This window comes from Nicotiana tomentosiformis, chromosome 12 (genome assembly GCF_000390325.3).
Source record: "Nicotiana tomentosiformis chromosome 12, ASM39032v3, whole genome shotgun sequence".
Taxonomy (NCBI): Eukaryota; Viridiplantae; Streptophyta; class Magnoliopsida; order Solanales; family Solanaceae; genus Nicotiana; species Nicotiana tomentosiformis.
Genome location: NC_090823.1, coordinates 84,891,332 through 84,898,301, shown reverse-complemented (window position 1 = coordinate 84,898,301; position 6,970 = coordinate 84,891,332). Strand labels below are relative to the sequence as shown.

Sequence of the window (6,970 nt, the reverse complement as noted above, 5' to 3'; positions counted from 1 at the left end):
TGTTACTTACCTCAAACCGTACAAATCTCTACTCTAACAAGCCATTGCCTCGTGAATCGGTCTCCGAACGACTTGAATCTAGCCATAAATAACAGATAAAATCAACACAAGCTATAGGAATCAAATTCATATGATAAAGCTAAGTTCTTAGGCAAAAGTCAAAAAGACAACTCAAAAAGTTAACCCCGGGCCCACATCTCGGAATCCGACAAAATTAATAAAATCTGAACACTCATTCAACCACGAGACCAACCATACCAAAATTACTTAAATTCGATCACAACTTAGCCTTCAAATCCTCAAATTAAAGCCTATGAAGTTTCTATAATTTTTCCAACCCAAAATACTAATTAAATGATAAAAATAATGATATATTCATGTAATTTAACCAAATCCGTGTTAGAATCACTTACCCCAATCACTTCCTTGAAAATTCCTCCAAGAATCGCCTAAATCTGAGCTCCCAAAATCCAATTATGAAATATAACTCTAACCCTCATTTTTTATATTTAAAAGTCTTCCCGGATGCTTTTCTTAGCGATCGCGGGAAATGTTTTGCGATCGCAAAGCAAAAATTCAACGACTGCCAAAATAACTCTTCGCGAACGCGAATAACCCCACGCGAACACGACTCACAGGCTCAACACACTATGCGATTGCGAACCTCCTCACGTGATCGTGAAGGACAAATTGCATGCCTCATCTTCTTCCTTTCCTCTTCGCGAATGCGACTTAACCCACGCATTCGCGATTCACTGACTCCCCAAGCTCCGTGATCGCAGACACTCTCTCGCGGATGCATAGAAAAAAATCCCTAGCTGCCTACAATGCTCATTCGTGATCACAATCCTCCTCTTGCGATCGCATATAAGGAAACCAGCACCAACAAAAATCAGTAGTCTTCAAGTTCCGAAATGCGCCGAACATGGTCCAAATCACACCCGAGGCCCCCGGGATCTCAAACAAACATATCAACAAGTTCTAAAACATCATACAAACTCGCTTGAAGTGTCAAATCACATCAAACAATACTACAACCACGAATCGCGTATCGATTCAAGCCTAATGAACTTATGAACTTCTAACTTTCAAAACTAATGCCGAAACATACAAAACCAACTCCGATTGACCTCAACTTTTTTACACAAGTCATAAATGATACAACAGACCTATTTCAACTTCCAGAACCAAAATCTGAGCCCGATAATCACAAAGTCAACTCTCGATCAAACTTCTCAACTCTCCAAAATAAGGAGTTTTAACAGGCCAAAAGAAAATAAAACATTATCTTAGCAACCCATCACAACTAATTTCTTCCAAGGAAATACTTCAAAGTGTTGATTACTTTAGTGCAGAAGCTGTCATGAGAGGTCTTAATCTCCTTAGAGAACTTATTATTCATTCGTTAACATCTTGCATAGCCTTAGTGCCATGTCTCTTGGTAGTTTGGAGGTTGAGCCTCAGTTTGGCTAGATCTGACCCAGTTTCTTTTGTTACACCTCCGATTTTGTCAAATTATCACTGCATGTTAATAAGCATTTCCTTAATACCTTCTAATCCCTATTGGATTAGCAGTAACTGATCAGAAGAGGTTGGTTAGGCTGCATTAGGATTTGATCCTCCATCACCCTGATGTGTTGGGTTTGAAGTATCTGCAGCTTTGTCTCTCTTAATACAAGTTTTATCAACCAGACTGTATCCCATCATAGCAAAGGCAGTTTTATCATAAGTGCTTAAAATAATCTTAAGAGCAAAAAGGGATAACTCTACTTTCATAACTTGCAGAATATGAGATATAAGTGTCCATAAGGCAGCTATTTACAGAAGATGAGACATCTCTAATGCTTTCAAGCATGCATTGACATATCCAAACAAATCAGTCGATTTTTTTTCATTTACAAGACGGTACAAAACAAATACAACTCTGGTAGTAAGGGTGCTAAGTGAGCCAGTACGAGGGAGAAAGTGGTAGCAATCATATGAGCCAACACATGATGCTTAAATTTCAAGTTTTTGTCATGACCCAAATCCCATTATAGGTCGTGTTGGTGCCCAACGTCATCGTTACGCAAGCCAACAACTAAATCAATACATCAATATTAAATCCCAAATGCATTTCAAAACAATTAAAGAGATAAGGAGTGAAAGTTCGTTCGTTTTCATAAAATTATAGATGTTATTATTTTAAATATTTGAATGAGGCCGAAATATAATCCCAAATCATAATAGAACACAACCTCGAGCGAAATCTAAATCCCCAAAATCCAGTGTCACAAGTATATGAGCATCTACTAGGGAGTACAATACTAATACAACCTCTGTCTGGAATACAAAATAGACAGGCTTGTGAGCACATAATATTTTCCCTACGTATAAGTTTACTCCTAAAAATTTACAAAAAATAGTTTTCTAGTTGTCTTTGATTTTTATTGAATTTTTAGGAATTTCTCTTTATTTGTTTGTTTGTATTTATTTGCACTTATACATTTAGGAATATTTTAAATCATAAAAGTCATCAAAAAAAAATTGGGGAATCTTAGGTGTAACTGATTTGGAGTCTTCTATAATAGGGCAGTAAGGGCTGGAAAGCAATAAAACAATAAAAATTAGGTAAAAAAGGGACTTAAGGTTTGCTTGGTTGCTTTTCTGTTCACAACTACATCACAAATCTGCTGGTATACTCCTACTACTATTCTTATGTACAGACATAAAGAATCATCTCTAGACTACTTCTTGTCATCCAATACTTTGAGTAGTGTCGCTTGAAAATTCACATCAGCCTCGACCTTTAGACAGCAGAACTTGGTGCCTGGTAAGAGCATTTGAAGTGCTACATTGACGTTTACACTTGGCTAGTGAATACACGCATCATTGTCTGTTAGGAATGGACAAACCCATCAGATGTAACTTGCACTTATCAATTCTGTGCTTTAGATTGGTTTCATTTACATGTTCTTCGACAATTTGTAATTTTGGATTCTTTGTTTTCATTCACATATATTTATATAACACACTAGGCATGACGCCTAGTGTTCTCTTTGCTTAAAAAAAAAAGGGACTTAAGGGTTAAAATACAAAAGGTAAAAGAGGTTGGAAAGAAAAAGAGATAACAGAATGGACAGCTATACAGCTGTAAGAATATTCTATATAATCACCCGCTCACTCACGCATAGGAGCGGACTCATTGATCATTTCCTACATATATTCACACTCTTTCCACTCCTCTCTGGATATTTACACACAAAATACATACAGAAGCTGAAATCAAAAGAAAAATACTTAGAATTCAAGTCTCAAACAAAAACAGATTTGAAAACAAAAAAAAGGGAACGAAGAAGTTTTTTAAAATCTGGGTTTCGAAAAGGCTTTAGGAGTGCCATTGCTGCTGTTCTTTGCTTGGTTGCTGTTGTTTCCTGAATCTGCTGAGCTTTATTCTTCAATTTTTGCCTTTATTTGGCCATTGCGAGCTTTGTGCTCAAGCTTAGGTACACATCTTTGATTTTTGTATAATTCTGAATTCTAGCATAATAAAATATTTCTGCTCTTCTATGAAATTCAAATATGCTACTGTCTTCATGTAATGTTTGTGTTTAGCTGTGATAGTGTATTTGCATTTGAAGTGAAGTTTGAATTTGCCTCTGTTGGTCATGTATAACATATTTAATTTGAATCTGTAATCCGTTATACGATGACTTTGTATTGTGGTTAACCATAAACGTTTCGCAGATCTATGGAAATTGGGTTCAAGTTTGTCCATGTCAGTCTGTCTGTTTTCGTTTTGGACATTGATGTTGAAAGCTGAAAGAGGAACGCCATACCTGTAGAACCAAAGAGATATAGATTAATTAATTGCAGTCTATTTGCTATTACATTGTTTAATTCCAGAATTATAGGATGTTAGTTCCCAGAAGCATTTATCATCACAAATTCAAGACCACGATTTCTAATGTAATGATTTGGCGTTGTAACTTTAAATCTGGATGAACGTGTACTCATGCTTAGTTTAGCTTGTAGCTATTTCATTTCTCTGCAATGGTGCCTGCAGATTACTGGGTTTCCACTCCCAGGGGCCCATTTTGAGGCATGTGGCAAGGCCTGTTTGGTCTCAAAAGATTGAAAGATGTTTTGGGCTTGTGATCTGAAGCCCAGCCACATTTCACAGGACCTATTGGAGGTCTGGTGCATTTATTTAGGGAAATTTTACCTCTTATAGCAAAGCTTTACACCTTATTTATTATAAATAAATATTCTTTTAAAATATTATTTTCTATAGCTACCTTTTAGATTTTATAGCAAAATATGTATTTATAGTCACTTCTTACTGTTTAGCCATTAAATACGCTGGGTAATATTTTTCTGACTCCTACTTTCTGTATACAACTTAACCACGATCTCTCTCCACCCCATCTCTCTCTCTCTCAACACCACTCTCTTCTCCATGAATACAACCACGATTCTCCACCGATTCATCTCCATTGTCTCGCGAAATTTTTAACTTTTTTTTTGCTCCAAAAAGTTGTGGTAAGTGTTAAAGTTGATAGATTTTCGCTGGTATCGGAATTGAATGGAAAAGACAAGACAAAACGAAACAGAAAAAGATAAAGGAGAAACAAAGATCTGGAGAAATACAAGTGCAGATCTCAAAATTTTCAAAGCAGAAATGAGAGATTCACTACCTGGACAACCCAGAGAGGGCCGGTACCGGCGGCGGCGCCTCACATGGCGGCGGCCTGGATATCGGTGGATTGGGGACGGAGTTTAGGGCTGAGAAACTTGAAGAGTCAGTTACCTTTATTTTTATTGTATTCAATGTATCTCGCTGTATTCCATGTATTTCATTGTATTCACGAATTTAGTCTTTTCTACTTTTTTAATATATTCACTGTATTTAAATGTATTCAAGTTAATTATATAATTTTAAAGCTTCACTTTGTTTCACTCTTTTGTTCAGCAATATGTATTCAATGTATTGTAGAATGTATTCATATATTTTTTTAATTAATATAATTTATGTATTCAGATATATATGTGTATTCAAATGTATTTACAGTATGTATTCATATGTTTTTGCACTATAGATGACCTGCTATACTTCATGTATTCAATGTATTGTATGTATTTAACTGTATTCAATGTAATTATATAATTTCAGTATATAAATCTATTTGTAAAAGATACCACTAAAAAATATTTTAGTAAAGATACCACTAATAAAAAAAAAAGGATGGATTGAATCTCTGAAGATTGCTCTGTTTTGGGGGTGTTTTTCGGCTGAGAATCTTTTCTATAACTGAAAATACAAATTTTGCGTGTTATAATTGAGTTTGTTGAGTTATATTAAGAGTCTATCGCGTTAATTGATTCACTTACCGTTTTTAAATAGCTGGGGGGGAAAATTTCCGCATATTTTCATTATTGTATTCACGAATACAGCTCGCGAATACATATGAATACAGTCTATGTTTAGCTGGACTTTCTTGTTTTCCATCGAATTTTGCTACTGTATTCATGAATACAGTAGTTTGAATATATCGAATACACTCTATAACAAGTGAAAACATAGTTATATGAAGTAATTAAATAAATGATAGTTATAACAAGTTAATAGCCACTAAATAATAATGGTGAAAATTTGTTAGTATGAGTCCACAATGTTGTCATCTAGTTATTAATCCATGTTGAAATAAATAATTAGATAGAAACATGTAATCAATTTTGCTAATTTATTTCCAGTAATTCTAAACGCGAGTCTATTCCATGATGTAAGGCTGCCGCCCGATTCATTCCTGAAATACGTTATCAATAGCCATAAGTTTGTTAGATATTCTATTCATTGAAGTTCAAACTTTTAGTTTACACCTTGATATTGCTTTATCCACAATAAATCATTCCATAACTTTGAACCTCCACAGCAATCTCAAACCTTAGAAAAATAAACAAATTATGATTATATCATAGGTTGCTTTAAGTGCGCTTTTGAATTATTATCGTGATTATGTATACGTTCGTGTAACATAATTACGATTCCCAAATAAATCAAGGTACGCATTCGCGCGACTTTGGCCAAACCATCTTAATACTAATTAAGTGTTATGAATCGTGTGTACGTACGCGTGACATGATTTAGCATACTGAACAAAACGGATTCATACATACATGGTTCGTTTCAAGATAATTCCATAATCTAATAATCAAGTAATTTAAAAGTTGTAAAAGAAATAAACTACACATAGGTTCTAAAACACGTAATAATTCATTAATTAAGCCAGGTATAAATTACAAAACGACCGTGCTAAAATCACAAAATTTAGGAGTGCCTCACACCTTCTCCCGGGTTAACAGAATTCCTTACCCGGTCTTCTGTGTTTCACAGAATTTAAAACAGAGTCAAATTTCCTTGATTTGGGATTCTAAAATAAATCGGTGACTTGGGACACCATAACAATTATTCCAAGTGGCAACTCTAATTAAAATAAATAATCTCATTTCAAATAATATCACTTTAATTGAAAAAACTCCTTATCTTCGAAAAAAGGAGGTATGACAGCTCTGGCGACTCTACTGGGGATTATAACCCAGAACTTCTAGTTCAGTGTTTAGAATTCGAGCTTGTTATGTGATCTATACTTAGCTTTATTGATTGTATGATATTATTGTATTTGCGAGCCTAATGTGCTAATTATTTTTCATTTACCGCTTTGATATTGTTTGAACTGTATAAACTGTCTTCATACGCCTCCTTTATGAGTCTTCTGAATTATTGATGCACAGGTGCGCGTGACCCACTTTTCTGTTAGATGTCATACCAATTAGAACGAGACTGGTTCAGTAACTAGGTCGGATAGGCTTTCGTGCTCTTGGTACGTTTCCCCCACCTCGGCTCAAGCTGTCCGCTTGGGTAAGCGAGGTCTAAAACACCCTCTAAGATTTAAACCTAGAATAACATAGCCTCATGGCAGATCCCTAGTAG

General features: G+C 35.1%; 1 long non-coding RNA gene across 1 annotated transcript; it reads left to right on the top strand.

The window, feature by feature from the left end:
* The first annotated feature begins 2,521 nt into the window (after positions 1–2,521).
* LOC104089190 (uncharacterized) lies at positions 2,522–4,938 on the top strand. Its single transcript, XR_001967903.3, has 2 exons — positions 2,522–2,628; positions 3,065–4,938. It is a non-coding gene; the product is annotated as an uncharacterized lncRNA (long non-coding RNA).
* Positions 4,939–6,970: the final 2,032 nt, after the last annotated feature.